The 22476-nt window shown below is 41.0% G+C and overlaps 2 long non-coding RNA genes across 2 annotated transcripts; both read left to right on the top strand.

Moving 5' to 3' along the window:
* Positions 1-653: 653 nt before the first annotated feature.
* LOC146990272 (uncharacterized) lies at positions 654-20270 on the top strand. Its single transcript, XR_015035654.1, has 5 exons — positions 654-1002; positions 2087-2206; positions 17868-18031; positions 19164-19195; positions 20219-20270. It is a non-coding gene; the product is annotated as an uncharacterized LOC146990272 (long non-coding RNA).
* Positions 2498-5172, top strand: LOC146990273 (uncharacterized). The gene is made up of 3 exons (XR_015035653.1): positions 2498-2828; positions 4720-4890; positions 4983-5172. It is a non-coding gene; the product is annotated as an uncharacterized LOC146990273 (long non-coding RNA).
* Positions 20271-22476: the final 2206 nt, after the last annotated feature.

The raw sequence follows: 22476 nt of genomic DNA, 5'->3' as shown, positions 1-22476 counted from the left end.
ATAAGTTACAACTTTAAGTCACCAGTTACAAGTTTGTAGCTTTTATTTACAAGTTACCACTAGGAACTGGGAGTAGATCAATCTAGTACGAGTTCACAGGTGAGACATTACGAGTTACACTCTACGTTCCAATGGATAACCATAAGAACAGGTCGCACAAACACAATGGACGGGTTGCCTAGAACGCACCATTAATTTAATAACATAGCTTAGGGCTTACCAATAGTCTGCTGTGCCTCTTGCACTTCTGACTGGGCAGCTTCAAATTGACAAAAAGATAAATAAAAAGGAGAACAAAAGCACAGATCAGATGAAAGCATGCAATTGCACTTGGAATTTCCACTTCATACTTGCTTTGTTTGCTCATTTTCTTACTTAAACACCCAATGATGCATAAATACACTCGTAAGACTCCTCTCTGTCTATGTAGCGAAGCAGTCTAAAACTGTTGGCTCTTCCATTCTACCCCCCATCCAAGCCCTGCCTCTTTGGAGCCCAGCTCCAGCCCTGGACCCTCCCAGGAACCAGCCCAGGGAGGTATTGAAATGATTTTCTTTTAAGAATGATGACAGTTTAAAACAAACACACTCAAGCATATGTGACAGTTGAGGTCCCTGTCACTATGCCTCCAGTTGATCATGTGCCCTGGCTACTTGGCCAAGGGGATGTCCCTTTGGCTGACTGGCAAGCGTGTATGACTCTTAACCGGGAGGTGTGGGTTCAATCCCCGCCCGGGCCCTCTTCACCTTGCCACACATATTCATGTATTTTCAACCTCTAAAGAGACAGTATGTAGCTTTCCTTGTTGTGAAATGAAAGTAGATTTTTTGTTTAAAACTATGTGTTTCACAACAATACTCTTTTAACACATCCTTTTCATAGTATGGTGCAACGAGTCCAGGGAGGCCTTGACCTTGGCCTCTCCGCAGCCCTCCACCTCAGGCCCTGCCTCTTTGGAGCCCAGCTCCAGCCCTGGACCCTCCCAAGAACCAGTCCAGAGAGGTATTGAATTGATTTTCTTTTAGGCATGATGGCAGTTTAAAACAAACACACTCAAGCATTCATGTAATTTCAACCTCTAAGGGGACATTGTCAGGGTTATCACTTGTCCTGGAAAGCATTGAAAACCTGGAAAATGGCTGACCAATTTTCCAGTCATGGAAAACACATGGAAAATGAGAGACTAATCAAATGTCCTTGAAAAACTTGAGTTGTCCTGGAGAATTATTAATCACATCAGCTACCAGAGCTCTATTTGAGTTTTTCATACCTGCTAAGGATTTGTTTTCCAAAGAAGAGAGAAAAATAGAGACTTTTTGTTGATGAATGTTACCAGTGTTGGACCATGAACATGAGTGATGGATTCAGAAGCAGCACAGAGCTGTTGTGGGCCTGGTTAAAAAAAACAATGTGTTTTTGCGTTGTTGTATGGTGAATTTGACAAAATTTCTAAGCCTATAAGAGACGTACATCAGCATTTTGAAAGAATTTCCCTCTAAAGCAACTCTGTGTGGTAACGTTGTGTTATTATCTCATAGCGTGGTGAATGTGCAGGTCACAACTTGTCCACCAGAGCATTTTTGAGGTGTTGGATTATGTATTTGATGAGTTTGATGCAACGTAGCTCTGAGCAGCTCACGGCTCTGCTCCACCTTTCTAAAAATAGCTTGCACAGACAATTAAAGGTAACAAACCTACTGCTGCGACTATAGTGATTATGACAATGAGCCAAATGTTGAACTATTCCTTTAAATCAGACTTCTGGGGGTGAGAGAGGAATAAACATAGAAAAGAAACAAATGTACACAAAATAAGGTCCAACTGTTGAAAAGAACACTTCTTAAAAGCATGAATAGGACGGGGGATGTGTTAGTGTATGACCTAATAACATGTTGTTCAGACTGTAGCTATGGAAAATGTCCTGGAAAAGCCATGGAAAATTATTTCTAGTCTTCTAATTCTTTCTAATTATTTAAAGAGTGGGGACCCTGAGTATGTAGCTTTCCTTGTTGTCATGAAAATAGATTTTTTTTGTTTAAAACTATGTGTTTCACAACAATACTCTTTTAATGCATCCTTTTCATAGTATGGTGCAACGAGTCCAGGGAGGCCTTGACCTTGGCCTCTCCGCAGCCCTCCACCTCAGGCCCTGCCTCTTTGGAGCCCAGCTCCAGCCCTGGACCCTCCCAAGAACCAGTCCAGGGAGGTATTGAATTGATTTTCTTTTAGGCATGATGGCAGTTTAAAACAAACACACTCAAGCATTCATGTAATTTCAACCTCTAAAGGGACAGTGTGTAGGTGTCCTTGTTGTTGTCCATGCATGAAAATAGATTATTTCACAATCAAAATCAGATGTACTTGCCATGTGCAGACAAGGAATTTGACTCTGGTTTATGAACTCACTTGTACAAATATGTGTATATGTGTATATGTATATATATAAAAATACATACAGAATGAGGAGAGCAACAACTGAGCAGTAATACAATGCAACAGAGAACACGTACAAGTACAGATAGATAAGTAAAGTGGCAGGTGGGTTAAGGTGGACATTTGGTAGTGCAGATATACAGTATATATATTAGGGCTGTTTTCGACTAAGGATTTTCATAGTCGAATCTGATTCGTCAGATTTTGCTGTAGTCGACTAATAGTCGGACCTTTATTTATTTATTTATTTTAGATAGCAGCAAGATCTTATTTGCGACTTTTTCCCCTTTCACAGATAAACCGGGTAAAACCAATACATCCATGGGTAAAACATGTAGGCTAATATCAAAACAAACTGAGGTCAGAAGGACTCAACAATCCGTACATTACGTTGTGTGTTTTCGGGCTCTACTTTCGTAAACTAGCGCAGGTGCAGCGGATAAGGCCTGCGCCTCGCCTTCGCTTCGCCAATGGGGAGTGGTCAGGAGCAGATTGCGATTTTCCTTCGAGACGCAGCGGAGCGCATCCCGCCTACTTCCCTCCCACCGGCGCAAATGGCATAGAGGGAGGAGAGAAGGCGTGGAGTGGGTTTGACACAGCCGAGTCAGATCTTCACCAATCAAATGAGCTCCTCTCCTCGCCTTTAAATCCGCCGCGCACGCAAGGCGGACGTTTGATTTCACCGTGGAAGAGAAGATTTGAATCAGCACCTACAGATTACAGCATAGACATTCAGCACATCTATATCGATTGTCCCGTCACACTGATGACAGATCAAAGGCTGCACAGATGAAAGATGAGGATGGATTACTGCTGTGTTGACACTACACGATTATCTGCTATATTTATGTATTTACTTATTGATTTATTGAGCCGCATCGTCACGCGACCATAACAAATAAAACTGAAAACAAATAAACTATCATCTCTCACAGCAAACCACAATCAGCCTGGCATCATAGTGAGCAGATATTCACATCTCCATCTCAGGTAAATTCTAAAGAAAAAAGAAAAAGAGAGACGCTCCGCGATGCTTCCGTTACGCACAGCTGTTTGTTTATGTTGTGATCTGTGCACACGTGTTTAAATATAGGTTACTAAATATGAGTGTCTTTATTAATGGAAAAGGGGTGTGTGTGTTTTGTTTTTTGTTTTTTTTTACTGGGCAACAGCTCTCAATCCGTCAGAGCAAGTGAGACGGGAGGAAACTGATGCTCTGGTCCGGTCCAAGCTGGCAGTGTCCGGTCGCGCGAACAGACCTCACGGGCTGATGATGCAAAAGTAGTCTGGGAGGGAGGAGGTTATGATGTTTGCTCTGACAGATTGAGAGCTGTTGCCCAGTAAAAAAAAAACAAAAAACAAAACACACACACCCCTTTTCCATTAATAAAGACACTCATATTTAGTAACCTATATTTAAACACGTGTGCACAGATCACAACATAACAAACAGCTGTGCGTAACGGAAGCATCACGGAGCGTCTCTCTTTTTCTTTTTTCTTTAGAATTTACCTGAGAGGGGAGATGTTAATATCTGCTCACTATGATGCCGAGGCTGATTGTGGTTTGCTGTGAGAGATGATAGTTTATTTTCAGTTTTATTTGTTATGGTCGCGTGACGATGCGGCGCTGGCCCCTAATAAATCAATAAGTAAATAAATAAATAGCTGATCATCTGCAACGGCACAGTGTGTAGTGTCAACACCTGCTCTTGGGACATCCACGGCTGTCTCAGTCCCTCCCTGGTTTCATCTGTGTTAATTCAGTCAGGATGAGTTTCCATTACGCAAGCCTTTGATCTGCCATCAGTGTGACGGGACAATCTATATAGATATAGGTGTATGTGCTGATTCAGATACAATAAATAGGGGTTATTGTGATGATTATTATTATTATTATTATTATTATTATTAATTGCATTTAAATGTGCCTGGAAGTGTGGAAATCTGCCTGTGAGGTCTTGGTGACGTGTCTGCACTGCGCGCTGGGCAGTCAAATTGCCACTGCACTGGCTGCGCTGCGCCTTGCGCTGACATTAGACCAGGTTGGAGCTGACGAGCTTTCGGCGCACTCTCCGCGCGGTCTATCGGCAACAAATTGTCACTGCGCCACGGCGAATCTGTCGACACCTCCCCCTGCTGCGCGACCACTCCCATCTCAGCGCACAGCAGTCTGCCTATTTACCGAATCCGCTGCGCACCTTGTTGCACTGGAGGAAAATACCACTTCGCCAGCTGCGTCAGGGCTCGCTTCGCTGCGCCCCCCTGAGTTGCGCCAGCAAAATAGGGCCCTTCAGCTTAATCAATATACACACTGTGACCGCGACACCAGCAGCGGCAGAGAGACAGACAGGCTGCAGAGGGATAATGGTGCGTAATGGTGCGTTCATGACAACTCGGAAGTCGCAAAAAACGAGCTCCTCTTCTGACAAACTCTTGACATGTCAAACTTTAGGATGTGTTAATAATAATAATAATAATAATAATAATAATAATAATAATAATAATAATAATTTATTTGTAGAGCACCTTTCAAAACAAAGTTACAAGGTGTTAGATAACTAATTAATCTGTCTGAACATCAGAACTACGACACATGAAACGGTAAACACAGCTGAATGATCGGAAAAACAATTACAGCTCGAGTTTTCCACCTTCTGTGGTTGAAAGCAGGATCTTGAATGCAACCCGGTCAAAGTCTGCATCCTCCATATGTAACCTACATGCTGACAACGTTAGATGTCAGCATATGAGGTTCATAGTCGAATCAGACCTCTCCGAATCGAATCGTCGAATCAACAGAGTCAACAGAGTGACGGCCTGTGGGAAGAAACTGTTGTGTCTTGTGGTTTGTGTCTTGTTGTGTTTGCATACAGAGTTGTGTAGCATCTACCAGAGGGGAGAAGTATGAACTGGTTGTGTCCGGGGTGTGATGGGTCGGCGGTGATATTTGCTGCCTGTTTCTTGACTCTGGAGCTGTATAAGTCCTGGATGGAGGGCAGTTAAGCACTATGGATTCTCTCTGCAGTCCTGATTCTTAGTCTGTATTTGTCCTGTTTGGTGGCTGAACCAAACCAGACAATCAGGGAAGTGCAGAGTACTGACTGGATGACTGCAGAGTAGAACTGGATCAGCAGCTCCTGAGGCAGGTTGAACTTCCTGAGCTGGTGCGGGAAGTATATCCTGGGCTGGGCCTTTTTGATGATGATGATTGCCAACCTGCGTCCCCTCACCATCCCTCGCACAAGCAGATGCAACATCAGGAGCAGGGCCTTCAGTGTGGCAGCTCCCACTCTGTGGAACTTGCTCCTACAACATCTCCACCAAGCACAAACGCTGGTCTCCACTAAATTCCTGTTGAAAAGGCGCTTGTCCTCTCAGGCCTTCACCTGCTAATTTGTTGTTTCTTGTGTTATTGTTAAGCATCCTTGAGTGTCTTGAAAGGCGCTATATAAATCAAAATTATTATTATTAAGTATTATTGTTATTAATATGCTCTCTCTGTTTGATGTTCACTTCAGTTCCTTGGAGATAGTGGTTCCCAAGAACCTGAAAGCATCCACAGTAGCCACAGTCTTGTTGAGTACAGTGATGGGGGGCAGTGTTGGGGGGCTCCTCCTAAAATCCACTTTCATCTCCACAGTTTTGAACGAGTTCAGCTCCAGGTTGTTCTGACCACACCAGAGGACCAGCTGTTCAATGTTTTTCATTAATCAGTAATTCCCTCATCAACAAAGTGAAGTGTTCCAGTATGGACTATGAATTAGCCATTCATATCATTTCTACATACAGTACATAGTGCGAGCTGGCGAGCTTGGTGCTGGCTGCCATGTTGTTCAGTGGCAGCATGACCGTAGTCAGCGGAGACCCCGTCTTGGGGGGAAATTATTCAATTTCAATTTCAATTTATTTTTTAAAATGGGACAATGCGAGTTCATGAACGAAACAATCGTAAGCACGCCGGATTGTAGCCACAGGCTAATTTACATCCGCTGTCCCATACATAGATGTTCCCTGGTACACACAAATTACAATAAATAAAAACAAAGGCATGTTATAAAAATAGCAGCAGTACAATAGATAAATAATACAGATTCAGACAGTACAAAAGTGCAACCGTGTCATGATAAAGTGCTTACAGTCATCAAAAGTGCGTAGAAGGTCCTAGGAATAATATCTAGTTGAGCTGTGTTATAAGGTAGGTCTAAGGATATAGTTCAATCACTTTCACTGCTATGAATAACTAAAGGTTTATATAATAATGTAAGTAATAATACTATTAAATATATATGCATACACGCTCACATATATACACACACACGCATATATATATATATATATACACATGCATACACATATACATACATATATATGTACACATACATCCATACACACATATACATATCGACCTATAACTAGTGATGGCATTGTTAGGGCCACGGGCAATCGCACCGGGCACTGGTCCCAACAGCTATGAAATAGCTGCAGGGACCAGTGCCCGGGCGAAGCCCGGGCACTACTGTTATTGTGTGGATTTTTTCCTAGTTTTTATTATTAGGGCCACGGGCAATCGCACCGGGCACTGGTCCCAACAGCTATGAAATAGCTGCAGGGACCAGTGCCCGGGCGAAGCCCGGGCACTACTGTTATTGTGTGGATTTTTTCCTAGTTAGTGTGAATGCTGCAAGCATTCACACTATTGTTATTCAAATCTTTATACTTATTATTATTATTATTATTCTTACTTCTTCCACCCTTTTCAGCAGTTTTCTGCTCCTTCATACTTTGTGCTATTTCAACAATTCATATATCAAAACGTGCAGCTTTCTCAGGACAATGTTGCTATGACTTTTCTCTTTTCAACTATTTATACTTTTTAAAATATTTAACTTTTTCTGCAATTTTTCTCTCATAGGAAATGAATTGAAACAGTCTTCAAACTCTTCAAATCTTCTGCTTCATTCAGCCTCTAATAGCTTCAGCATACTTTCAGCTACAGACTTCATTCAACTTTTAAACTGTTCACAAACCTTTCAACTATTCAGCTATATCTCAGCTTATTGATATCTTCAACAGTTTCAGATATATGTATAGTTTTAAAATCATTAAAATTTCTGACAAAATTCAGATTTAACATGAAAGTCAATGGGACGGAATGTTCGGACGTTGGCAGTTGGTAGAGTGACAGAGGGTCTAAAAATCCTCTCACATTTTTCTCTCTATCCTGTCAGCACGGCCACAGATTACACTCTACACACATAATTTCGGGCATGCTTGTAGACAAGCTCATCCTTGATCTCTTCATGTGCTCAAAAAACCAGAGAGACAAACACAATTTAAACTGGGAGCCTCCGAGTGCAGCCAATTCCCTCTCTCCTCTCATTGACTCCCATTCAAAAGTTGGCGCTGATTTTCTAAACGTCCCAAAGTTTCCAACCTGCGACCCAATCAACAATTTTTACTCTAGAAACACCAAAGTGACATGGACGCGTTCAGCAAGGTCTTATGGTTCGGAAAATGTAAACCTTTTGCTCGTACTAAGTACAGATTTGTCGTACATTAGATCTGTTTGAGGGTGTCACAGAGCAGTTAAAGCCTATGGTTAAAGCTGCCACCATGCTGTGGCATGGTCTGTCTGTCTGTCTGTCTGTCTGTCTGTCTGTCTGTCTGTCTGTCTGTCTGTCTGTCTGTCTGTCTGTCTGTCTGTCTGTCTGTCTGTCTGTCTGTCTGTCTCTCTCTCTATCTATCTATCTATCTATCTATCTATCTATCTATCTATCTATCTATCTATCTATCTATCTATCTATCTATCTATCTATCTATCTATCTATCTGTGGGTGTGTGTCACCCTCTCTATCTGTCTCTCTCTCTTTGTCCGTCTGTCTGTCTGTCTGTCTGTCTGTCTGTCTGTCTGTCTGTCTGTCTATCTATCTATCTATCTATCTATCTATCTATCTATCTCTCTCTCTCTCTCTCTTTCTCTCTCTCTGTGTCACCCTCTCTATTTGTCTCTCTCTCTTGTTCTCTCTGGGTCTGTCTGTCTGTCTGAAATGATATTATTCATACTATATACTTCTAAATGATAATAATTATAATCCCTCCCTTCCTCCCTCTCTCTATCCTTCCCTCTCTCCCTCCCTTCCTCCCTCTCTCTATCCTTCCCTCTCTCTCTTCTGTCTCCCTCCTTCCCTCTCTCCCTCCCTTCCTCCCTCTCTCTATCCTTCCCTCTCTCCCTCCCTTCCTCCCTCTCTCTATCCTTCCCTCTCTCCCTCCTTCCCTCTCTCCCTCCCTTCCTCCCTCTCTCTCTTCTGTCTCCCTCCTTCCCTCTCTCCCTCCCTTCCTCCCTCTCTGTATCCTTCCCTCTCTCTCTTCTGTCTCCCTCCTTCCCTCTCTCCCTCCCTTCCTCCCTCTCTCTATCCTTCCCTCCATCTCTCCCTCCCTCTCTCTCCCTCTCTCCTTCTCTCTATATCTATCTATCTATCTATCTATCTATCTATCTATCTATCTATCTATCTATCTATCTATCTATCTATCTATCTATCTATCTATCTATCTTATTATTATTCTTACTTCTTCCGCTCTTTTTCAGGATCTAACTCCTCCTTCATACTTTGTGCTATTTCAACAATTCATATATCTATCACACACATTCTCTCTCAGTCTGTCAGTGTCACACACACACACACACACACACACACACACACACACACACACACACACACACACACACACTAACTACCACACACACACATCCAACACACACACACACACAAATGGACACACACACTCACCATGCACACAAATCCAACACACACACACAAATGGACACACACTAACTACCACACACACACACACACACACACACTTTTCCTACAGTTGTCTGACTGTTTTGTATGTACCTCTCTATCTTCCTGTTGTAGTTAATGGACTCGTTGCTGTTAATTTTGTTCTTTAGCTATTTAAACTGAAAATACACATTTCCCCATTTTGGTCATGTTGAACACATTGTTTTACACGTATCCTAAACTACTGAGGCTCTTCTCAACCATTTCACACCATTAAACCCGCTGTTTACATGTTCTACTCCTCAGCTAATGCTAATGATCTATATTCTTCAACAATGTTCTTCTGCTGTCAGTTTACAATGTATTTCAGTAGGCATTAACTTTTTTCCTAATTCAGGAATTTTTCAAACTCTTCTTTGACAATTCAAGTAATTTCCAGCCATTTCATACAAAGTCTCACATCTTCTACTTTTAAATATATTCTCAGCCATTGCTTCAGCTATGTTAGTGCTGGTTCATCAGTTGTCCTTCCTGTCAGGTTAGCTACAGATTTCAACTATTTAACCATTACATTTAAACATGCAGAATTTCAATGTTTTCTTCTCCCTTTAGCATTTCTACTGCTTTTTACCTTTAAAAAGGCATTCATCTCACACTACAAGTTATATGTTTCAGCTTTTTCCCTCCTAGGGATGAATAAAGTATTCCTCTACTCTCTACTCTACTCTACTCTAGCATTAGTCTTTTCAACATTGCTTTAGCAGTTTCGTCAACTAATTTAGCATTGATTCAACAATTTCTTCAGCTCATTCAGCATTGCTTCAGCAACAGCGTTCAGCTGCTTTCAGCATTCACACGCATTTTCTGCAGGAAATGCTATCTTTTTCTAGTTAGTGTGAATGCTGGAAGCATTCACACTATTGTTATTCGGTTCGGCCATTTTCTGCCTTTCTTCGTCATGTAACTAGTCCTTCATACTTTGTGCTATTTCAACAATTCAAATATCAAAATGTTCAGCCTTTTCGGGACAGGTGTGCTATGTCTTTTCTCTTTTCAACTATTCATACTTTTTGCAATATTCAACTATTTCTGATTTTTTTTCCCCCATAGAGAATGCATTGGAACAGTCTTGAAACTCTTCAAATCTTCTTACTTCTTTCAGCCTTTAAAGCGTCCACATACTTTCAGCTAGAGACTTCATTCAAATCCTGAGCTGTAGACAAACTTCTAATGTATTCATCCTGTATTTACAACTTTTTCATAGCTTGTACCGTTTTTGAGATAAATCCTTTAAAAGCACATGAGGATTTCTGACAAATTTCACACTTTTCAATGAGTGTGTATGGGGTTGGGTCAGAGTGAGTGACATCATCGTTAGAGTGAGAGGGATCGAAAAAACATTCAGGATTTTTTCTGGATAAATTGCCAGCACGGCCACAAATTAAACTCTAGACACATGATTTCCTCACTGGTTTGTAGCCACACTTGTCGTGTCTCATCTGATGTGCTCAAAACAGCAGACACACTTACAGAATTGTCTCTATGAGCCTAATTGTCCAGCTAGACCCGCTCCAGTGGCTCATCCACTTCAATATAAAAGTAGGGGCTGATTTTTTTAGAAAAACAGAAATGCCCCCCTTTTCTACCTTGCGACCCTGAGAAAAGTTTTTGCCCTACAAACATTTAATGCACATCAATGTGCTCAGGAAGGTCTCCTTGCCCCAGTAGTCACATGGCCACATTCTGATCAGAGGTACGGTTCTCTTTTTCTGGGCTGTTTTCAGAAGCTGCTCAGAGCTCAAATCTCTCTGCTCTGCTCTGCTCTGCTCTGTGTGCAGTTGGTCCAGCTGTAGCGGCCAGCTCGTTATCAAAGTCTATTTATAGAACAGGTCAGGTGCAGCCTGGCCGCTCGTTAAGATGTTTTTAAACACAGCCCCACACACACACATGATAAACCAGACTGACAGAGGATGTCCACGCACAAACACAGGTATCACACTCACACACAGACACACACAGACACACACAGACACTCACACACAGTCACACATGCACGCATACACAAACAAACAATTCCATTCCATTCTTCATTCTTCCATTCTTAGATAATAATTTAAAATATTTTTTAAATGCAGCCAGGGAGCTCTCTGCTCTGCAGCAGGAGAAGGAGCTCAACTTTGTAACTTGCTGTTAAGTGCTTTTTAATTCATTTTAATTCACCAAAAAATAGTCACAGGTCACAAAAAAGTCCTCTTCTTGCTTGGTGTGGCTAATTTCTGCACTTTCCTTACTTTTTTTTTAAGCATCATTGAAAAATCTCACATTCATCAAAGTCTCAACCTCTTTTGCACAACACCACTGTAGTGTAGGGGTTAGGGTGGCTGTTTGCCATCCCTAAGGTCACTGGTTCGAATCCAAGGGAAGAATTCTTCTTATGTTATGTTGAATTCTGCTCTCCTCCCCCGCCTTCAATTGGTTACAGGTGTTTGTTATCTGCTTGATTACTCATACCAGTTTGCAGCACATCATCACATTACAATGAATGACAACAGTCTTGAAAGCAGTGTGCTCTCTGTAGCCGAGTGGCAGAGTGAAGGCTTTATGATCATAAGGTCATGGGTTCGATTCCTGCCTCAGGCATTTCACATCATTGCTTGAGTTTTGATTCCAATTATTCAGCTGTCATTGGACAGTCTTTGATTCCTCATAGTATAAAGCTCATTGTAACTCAGGTTCTCTGTGGCCGTATGGTTAGTGTGTTAGGTTACCACTCATGGAGTTGTGGGTTCAATTCCTTCCATGGACATGTTTCTTGTATGCCATTCCGCATGTCTTTGTCAATTTATTCTGCTAATTCAGCATGGTTCAGCATTGGGTTTCAGCATTCACACGCATGTTCCGTTAGGAAATGCTGTTTCTAGTTAGTGTGAATGCTGGAAGCATTCACAGTATTGTTATTCAAATCTTTATTCTTATTATTCTGGGTTCTTCTGCCGTTTTTCGCTGTTTAACTAGTCCTTCATACTTTGTGGCATTTTAACAATTCATATATCAAAACGTGCGGCTTTTTCAGGACATTTAGGCTATGATTTTTATCTTTTCAACTATTTATACTTTTTAAAATATTTAACTTTTTCTGCAATTTTTCTCTCATAGGAAATACATTGAAACAGTCTTCAAACTCTTCAAATCTTCTGCTTCATTCAGCCTCTAATAGCTTCAGCATACTTTCAGCTACAGACTTCATTCAACTTTTAAACTGTTCACAAACCTTTCAACTATTCAGCTATATCTCAGCTTATTGATATCTTCAACAGTTTCAGATATATGTATAGTTTTAAAATCATTAAAATTTCTGACAAAATTCAGATTTAACATGAAAGTCAATGGGACGGAATGTTCGGACGTTGGCAGTTGGCAGAGTGACAGAGGGTCTAAAAATCCTCTCACATTTTTCTCTCTATCCTGTCAGTACGGCCACAGATTACACTCTACACACATAATTTCGGGCATGCTTGTAGACAAGCTCATCCTCGATCACTTCATGTGCTCAAAAAACCAGAGAGACTTACACAATTTAAACTCGGAGCCTCTGAGTGCGGCCAGTTCCCTCTCTCCTCTCATTGACTCCCATTCAAAAGTAGGAGCTGATTTTCTAAACGTCCCAAAGTTTCCAACCTGCGACCCAATCAACAATTTTTACTCTAGAAACACCAAAGTGACATGGACGCGTTCAGCAAGGTCTTATGGTTCGGAAAATGTAAACCTTTTGCTCGTACTAAGTACAGATTTGTCGTACATTAGATCTGTTTGAGGGTGTCACAGAGCAGTTAAAGCCTATGGTTAAAGCTGCCACCATGCCTTAAAGCCACCAGCCACCAGTTACATGGTAACCTCAACATGGCAACCTCACCATGGTAACCTCACCATGGCAACGTCACCATGGCAACGCACACACATTCTCTCTATTTGACTGTCTGTCAGTCACACACACAAATGGACACACACTGACCATACACACATATCCAACACACACACACACACACACACACACACACACACACTGACCATACACACATATCCAACACACCGACACAAATGGACACACACTGACCATACACACATATCCAACACACACACACACACACACACACACACACACACACACACAAATGGACACACACTCACCATACACACACACACACACACACACACACACAAATGTACACACTCACCATGCATACACATCCAACACACACACACAAATGGACACACACTAACTACTACACACACACACAAATGGACACACACACAAATCCAACACACACACACAAATGGACACACACTAACTACCACACACACACACACACACAACAAACATACAACCACTTACCAAACACATACACAATTTACACAATTACACACACACACACACACACACGCACACACAACAAACACACACACAAATGGACACACACTAACCATGCACAAACACACACACACGTCCAACACACACACACATTTCATACAGTTGTCAGTTCAGAACTTTTTGTATATCTTTCTCACTCTCTCTTTCACACACACACACACACACACACACACACACGCACGCACACGCACACACTTTTCCTACAGTTGTCTGACTGTTTTGTATGTACCTCTCTATCTTCCTGTTGTAGTTAATGGACTCGTTGCTGTTAATTTTGTTCTTTAGCTATTTAAACTGAAAATACACATTTCCCCATTTTGGTCATGTTGAACACATTGTTTTACACGTATCCTAAACTACTGAGGCTCTTCTCAACCATTTCACACCATTAAACCCGCTGTTTACATGTTCTACTCCTCAGCTAATGCTCCATCTATATTCTTCAACAATGTTCTTCTGCTGTCAGTTTACAATGTATTTCAGTAGGCATTAACTTTTTTCCTAATTCAGGAATATTTCAAACTCTTCTTTGACAATTCAAGTAATTTCCAGCCATTTCATACAAAGTCTCACATCTTCTACTTTTAAATATATTCTCAGCCATTGCTTCGGCTATGTTAGTGCTGGTTCATCAGTTGTCCTTCCTGTCAGGTTAGCTGCAGATTTCAACTATTTAACCATTACATTTAAACATGCAGAATTTCAATGTTTTCTTCTCCCTTTAGCATTTCTACTGCTTTTTACCTTTAAAAAGGCATTCATCTCACACTACAAGTTATATGTTTCAGCTTTTTCCCTCCTAGGGATGAATAAAGTATTCCTCTACTCTCTACTCTACTCTACTCTAGCATTAGTCTTTTCAACATTGCTTTAGCAGTTTCGTCAACTAATTTAGCATTGATTCAACAATTTCTTCAGCTCATTCAGCATTGCTTCAGCAACAGCGTTCAGCTGCTTTCAGCATTCACACGCATTTTCTGCAGGAAATGCTATCTTTTTCTAGTTATTATTATTTTTCCACTTCCGGCCAGATTTCGATGCGCTACTAGTCCTGCAACTCGAAGAGTTGCAGGACATATTATATATCAAAACGTGCGTCTTGATCGGGATCGCTGTGCTATTACTTTTCTCAACAGTTTACGAATTTTTCGCGACGTAGTCGCGAAAAACTGCGCAAAAATTTTGCATGTAAGTCAATGGGACGGGCGGAAAAAAAAGACCGAAAAAGACCAATCATTGGAGTTTAACAAAAGTCTACTGCTCAGGCATACTTTCACCTAGAGACTCCATTTAAACTTTAAACAGTAGACACAAGTCTTGTGTATTGTCGTATTACTCCACGTTTTGATAGGTCATATAGTTTTTGATCAATCCCTGATCAATGACCATGATCATTTTTGGAGAAATTATGAGTTTATAATGGGTGTGTATTGCATGGAATGTTCGTGTCAGAGTGCGTGACATCATCGGTTAGAGTGGGAGAGAGTGAAGAAACATTCTGTATTTTTTCTGGATAAACTGTGAGCACGGCCACAATTTACACTCTACAGACATAATTTTTTCAGAATTTGTAAGACAAACTTGTTATCTCTCATGTCATGTGCTCAAAATATCAGAGAGACTTACAGAACTTACAGAATCAGCCTCTGAGTGCGGCCACGTCTGTCCCTGCTCCTCATTGAGTCCAATACAAATATTTTCTGAGAGGAGCAGAACGGCCTGATGTTTTAAAACTGCCAGCGTCGCCAAAATATTTACTGTAGAAACACCAAATCGTACCGAAATTTTCAGTAAGTCCTTAGAGCAACGTTGATCTGTGTTTTGTTCTGATAGGAGTTACCGTTTTGTCATGCTAAGCCTAATTGTGAGGCCGGTTTAGAGGCAGAAAATGGCTGTTTTTCTCCACGTTTCTGTCTGTCTCAGCCTGCGGGGGCCCCTATCGCCGTGGTAACCTCTTTGATCCTCAGGCCAGGGCTCGTTAACTTCATAAACAATCCACCTGGCGCTCGTTTAAATGTTTATAAACACAGACACAGCTAAATCAGACTGACACAGGATGCAGCTACTAACTAACTATGTGACAAGTCAGTCACACACACACACACACAGACTCTAGAGCCAGCTTCATGTGATTACAGTCACACACACACACACACACACACACACACACACACACACACACACACACACACACACACAGGTAACCTAATGTGGTTACAGCTCCTCCATATCAGTGCTTATAGAAAGATGATCATGTGTCTGTCTGATCAGCTCTGTCTTGACCTTAAGATCGTGGGTTTGATTCCCATGTTGACAGAGATGGCACAACCCGCAGTAGCTCCCGTGGCCCATTCAAAATTTCCCGAGAGGAAATTTTCTAGTTATTATTTTTCCACTTCCGGCCGACTTTCGGTTCGCTACTAGTCCTGCAACTCGAAGAGTTGCAGGACATATTATATATCAGAACGTGCGGCTTGATCGGGATCGGTGTGCTATTACGTTTCTCAACAGTGTACAAATTTTTCGCGACGCAAGTCGCGAAAAACTGCGCAAAATTTTTGCATGTAAGTCAATGGGACGGGCGAAAAAAAAAGAGCGAAAAAGACCAATCATTGGAGTTTAACAAACGTCTACTGCTCAGGCATACTTTCACCTAGAGACTCCATTTAAACTTTAAACAGTAGACACAAGTCTTGTGTATTGTCGCATTACTCCACGTTTTGATAGGTCATATAGTTTTTGATCAATCCCTGATCAATGACCATGATCATTTTTGGAGAAATTATGAGTTTATAATGGGTGTGTATTGCATAGAATGTTCGTGTCAGAGTGCGTGACATCATCGGTTAGAGTGGGAGAGAGTGAAGAAACATTCTGTATTTTTTCTGGATAAACTGTGAGCACGGCCACAATTTACACTCTACAGACATAATTTTTTCAGAATTTGTAAGACAAACTTGTTATCTCTCATGTCATGTGCTCAAAATATCAGAGAGACTTACAGAACTTACAGAATCAGCCTCTGAGTGCGGCCACGTCTGTCTCTGCTCCTCATTGAGTCCAATACAAATATTTTCTGAGAGGAGCAGAACGGCCTGATGTTTTAAAACTGCCAGCGTCGCCAAAATATTTACTGTAGAAACACCAAATCGTACCGAAATTTTCAGTAAGTCCTTAGAGCAACGTTGATCTGTGTTTTGTTCTGATAGGAGTTACCGTTTTGTCATGCTAAGCCTAATTGTGAGACCGGTTTAGAGGCAGAAAATGGCTCTTTTTCTCCACGTTTCTGTCTGCCTCAGCCTGCGGGGGCCCCTATCGCCGTGGTAACCTCTTTGATCCTCAGGCCAGAGCTCGTTAACTTCATAAACAATCCACCTGGCGCTCGTTTAAATGTTTATAAACACAGACACAGCTAAATCAGACTGACACAGGATGCAGCTACTAACTAACTATGTGTCAAGTCAGTCACACACAGACTCTAGAGCCAGCTTCATGTGATTACAGTCACACACACACACACACACACACACACACAGTTAACCTAATGTGATTACAGCTCCTCCATATCAGTGCTTATAGAAAGATGATCATGTGTCTGTCTGATCAGCTCTGTCTTGACCTTAAGATCATGGGTTTGATTCCCATGTTGACAGAGATGGCACAACCCGCAGTAGCTCCCGTGGCCCATTCAAAATTTCCCGAGAGGAAATTTTCTAGTTCATATTGCTATTTTGTCTATGTTAGTTATTATAATAATAGTAATGATAATAATAATAGTACTGGTAGTAGTAGTAATGGTAACAACAAGGCAAAATTACAGTAATGGCAACATCAACACAGTCATATAACAGTAATACATTAAAAGTAGTGAGGTGGGGTCTGTGAAAAGTCAGTGCAGTGAGGAGGAATGGAGTGTTACAACGATTTGTGCATTCAGGTGGAGGCCAGAAGACGGCCTTTGGTAACAAACCAGATGTCATTACGTGCAGCGGTTGTCGTCTGCCTGCCGGCCTGATTTCATGTGAATGTAGCAGCATATAGAAACTGACTGAGTTGCTTTCCTACATACAACTACAACACTAGATGGGAGTAATTCTTACACAATGTCCCTTTAACGTATAAATGTTGTATGATATGTTTTAACAAGAGACAAATTTGTACCAACAGGTTTACTTTTAATATTGATTATGAAATCTTAACATTCTATGATTAACTTTGCAGATGATTCAGAAGTAATTCTGACATTAATTCCGATATCGGAGAGGGAGTCAGAAGCCAGAGCGGCTGAAGAGGCTATGGGGCTCAGCAACTGCCTGGAGTGCAGGGAGAGGGACCTCTCAGGGGTCTTCCTGTACTCCAGAGTCATTAAAAAGAGAGGTCAAAAGGTAAGTCAATGCTCTCATCATATTCTTTCATGTTCAGTAGGACTGTTGTTTTGTCTGTTGACCTGTTTTGATGAAAGAATATTCACAGCCTGAAATCATCTTTCAATGTAGAGAAAACACCAATTTATTGGCGCTCATCTATACAACTTAGACAACAGCTATACATCAAGCAACCTAATCTTGGTATAAACTCCCAGCAGGCTATAAACAGTGTCATCTTTTTTAAATTACAGGAATGAAATTGGTATTGGTGTTAAAAACCTTATCAGAGCATAACTATAAGACGAAACATTCGAATCATGAACATGTAAAATTTGAAAGACAGTTTTTATTCTGCTACAGTTTTGATACACAGTGTTATTTTGGCAGTTCATGTAGATTCTGTCTACGTCTTGAGACAAAGATTGTACAGTAGCCTATTAGTTTTAAACATAGTTTATGTTGAAGACAACTCAAACGGTCTTAGCCTATTTTTAGTTATTTGTACAAACTAATTGGTGAAAACAACACATACCAGGACTCATACCAGGGTTTTTTTGAACACTCAAACTCAGTATTTTCGCTTGTTTTGTACTTGACATATATATATAATTTGTCCAATTACAGTTAGTATTCCAGTATACAATTTCAAAGTCCATGCTCAGACACAGAGCTGAATAAATGTTCAATTATTTATTCAGAGATTTATTAATTCCGGTATTACATGAGTTGTTAGTCCAAATATTTTTACTTGTATAGTACATCCTGAAGCCCTGCTGTACTGTTGCAGACAGCGGTAAAGTTGTCACTCCAGTGGCAAATGCTTGGTGATGACAGGGACCCAATGCAGACCGCTGACAGCCTATTGTTATGATTAGGATCATCAGACTTTGGTCTGACAGCCTTTGATGGACGTTTCACACATGAGCTTGCTGCATAGTCAGACAAAATAAGGCATTTGTAACATCAGGACAGATCTAGCCCTCACTCATCGTTATTTAAGTAACTGGCTATGTTTCTGATGTGACCACTATCTATATGGCTGGATGGATCAGAACTGTAGCATTGGCATGAAGCAGATATTGGCTGAAGCGTGTGCACTCTAATTTGTACTGATTTACTGATTTGTTTTTGTTGTTATTTTTTATTCCAGGCCCTGGTTGAGTGGCAACCATGTGGGACATGGTAAGTTTTTTCTTAATCCAGTGGTATGTTAAGGTTTAGGATGTTTTAAAATTGAGGTTTCAGTTGGGTAACATGTATACAATATGTAATGTAATATGTATATAATATGAATTGTGTAGGGGGGTAAATTGTTTAAAGATTTGCTCCAATTACCCGAGTTCCCACTGTATTATTTCATTCATGGCCACAGTGTCATCATGGTTTTCCTCCTCTTCCTCTTGTTTGTCATTGCTGCTCTTGTGTCAGCCATGCTGCCTGCTTTTTCAGTGCCACCACCACCCCAGCATCCACCTGCAGGCTCTGTTTGGGGGGGAATATGTATTTATCACTCCATAATACCTTATGAAAGAGGGATCTGCATGGAGTGATGAGATCGAAGCCTAAACGCCAAACTGTAAACATGTCTGACTGAACTGCAGTAGATTTGGATCACAGCACTCTCAGTTTGTAGAAACAGATGTTAGTATCCCAACAGATGTTAAAGTTTATTTATTTGGAAGGGACAGTGCTCATGAACATCACCATGCACGTATAGATTGTAGCCGTTCAGCTAATTTCCATCGTATGTCCCGAATGGATGTTCCCTAGATAAAAGAGTACAATAGAACAAATAATCACAATAATTACAACCAAAAATACATCAATAAAGTGCTGAGAAGCTAACCATGTATTTCTGTGGATTGAGACACCAGCAAAGAATTTTTTTTTAATCACCAGTTGAAAGTGTATTTAGAATATTGTCACACAACAGCTAATTTGCTGCATCATATGCTGCTGACAGTGAGGCAAAGTGACTCCTCCTCCTCTCTGCTGCCTGAGTCTGGTCCAACATGACATTGTTTTAGCAAATGTGAATGACTGAAAAAAAAATGTTTTTAAAAGGATTAGGTTGTAACAGGGAAAGACTTAGATATGTAGGATGGGGAGAATCAATAAATTGTATGGTGTGGTGATCATACCTTTACCTACAATAATACATGTACATTTTTTAAAAATAATGTCTTTCTTTCTTTTTTTTAACAGTAAACGTACATGGAAGCCCACATGGGAGCCACGCTCATTCCTGGGGGGACTGCAACAATGATGTTTTTGTGTACATTGTTTTATATTGTTTGTTTATTGTTTATAATCTTGGGGTGGGGTGGGGTTGGGTGTTCTGAAAAAAAATAATAATAATTTGCACGTGTTAAGAGTGCAGAAATAAAATAAAAACAGTCAAAATAATAAAAAAAAGAAAGAATGTTTGACTTGTCTCATTTGGTTTTTATTCAAAAGGGCTTACAAACTGTTCTGACTTCTCACTTTTTATTCTTGTGGATAATTGAACTAGATTCCACATTTTATCTTAAATGAAATTAACATGGCTCCCTTAGTATACAGCTTACCGTGATCATAGCCTTGAATAGACAGACAATACACACTACAGCCTGTCAGTAATCTGTTCACAACTCCTTTTTATGTTTTTAACTGTTGGTGTCATTACGTTGCCGGCACTCGGGGAGGCGCTGTTGTGTCTGGCGCTGAGCGTCTATGGCTCCGAGGTATTGACGTCATAATTTCTATCGTATGATTAATAAATGAATGATTATAACTTGAGAGACAGCAGTCTACGAGTGTGACTACGTTTTTCTTCGGACCCCCGCCAAAGAACCGTGTCAAATAGAGGCGCCTGGCTGAAATAAACGACTTTTGTCGTGGTTTCTGTTGGCGGAAGCTGTGCGTCTGGCAAATCTGTCCGGGCTGTCAATTCTCAGAAAGACGTGACTTGTTGTCAGTTACATTAAGGTCACATTTGGATCATTACCAGCTACATTTCACATTGCTTTATTGACTAGTTTAGCAGTTAAACACAGACCTCATTAAATGCACATTGGCCTCAAATAGCAACAAAGTTTGGACACCGGAAACTAGTCGCTGCCAGTGAGCAGCGTCACCGTCGTTATGGCAACGACTGTGCGAGTTATTTATCCATATCAACCTTATTAGTGTGAATGCTGGAAGCATTCACACTATTGTTATTCGGTTCGGCCATTTTCTGCCTTTCTTCGTCATGTAACTAGTCCTTCATACTTTGTGCTATTTCAACAATTCAAATATCAAAATGTTCAGCCTTTTCGGGACAGGTGTGCTATGTCTTTTCTCTTTTCAACTATTCATACTTTTTGCAATATTCAACTATTTCTGATTTTTTTTTCCCCATAGAGAATGCATTGGAACAGTCTTGAAACTCTTCAAATCTTCTTACTTCTTTCAGCCTTTAAAGCGTCCACATACTTTCAGCTAGAGACTTCATTCAAATTCTGAGCTGTAGACAAACTTCTAATGTATTCATCCTGTATTTACAACTTTTTCATAGCTTGTACCGTTTTTGAGATAAATCCTTTAAAAGCACATGAGGATTTCTGACAAATTTCACACTTTTCAATGAGTGTGTATGGGGTTGGGTCAGAGTGAGTGACATCATCGTTAGAGTGAGAGGGATCGAAAAAACATTCAGGATTTTTTCTGGATAAATTGCCAGCACGGCCACAAATTTAACTCTAGACACATGATTTCCTCACCGGTTTGTAGCCACACTTGTCGTGTCTCATCTGATGTGCTCAAAACAGCAGACAGACTTACAGAATTGTCTCAGTGAGCCTAATTGTGCAGCTAGACCCGCTCCAGTGGCTCATCCACTTCAATAGAAAAGTAGGAGCTGATTTTTTTAGAAAAACAGAAATGCCCCCCTTCTCTACCTTGCGACGGCAAGAAAAGTATTTGTCCTACAAACACTTAATGCACATCAGAATGCTCAGGAAGGTCTCCTTGCCCAGATGGTCTCTACCACATTCTGATAAGAGGTACGGTTCTCTGTTTTTTGGCTGTCATTAGGAGAGCTGCGCCGAGCTCAAAACTGACTGTTCTGCTCCTGCTCTGTTGTGCAGGTGGCCATCAAGTCTCACACACACACACACACACACACACACACACACACACACACACACACACACACACACACACACACACACACACACACACACACACACACACACACACACACAGTTAACCTACCCACAGTGCCACCCAGTAAAAGGTAAGCAGTTAGTCACCATGGTGCAGGCTGCCACACAGGTGTATTCAATCAGATCATTAGCACATGGAGGGGTTTTGTGGTGATCAACTATTGTACTTGTATTGTTCTGGCTATGTGCTGGTCCATAGAGTCAGAGGAGGTTGGTCCTCCTCTATTTTTTAGAGGCCAGATGAACATCAACATATTTTTTAGAAAGAGTAACTGG

The sequence above is a fragment of the Trachurus japonicus genome, chromosome 3 (genome assembly GCF_045865225.1).
Source record: "Trachurus japonicus isolate A0001 chromosome 3, Traja_1.0".
NCBI classification, from domain to species: Eukaryota; Metazoa; Chordata; class Actinopteri; order Carangiformes; family Carangidae; genus Trachurus; species Trachurus japonicus.
Note: the sequence above shows the minus strand (reverse complement) of the source record. Positions and strands in the feature narration are given on the sequence as shown.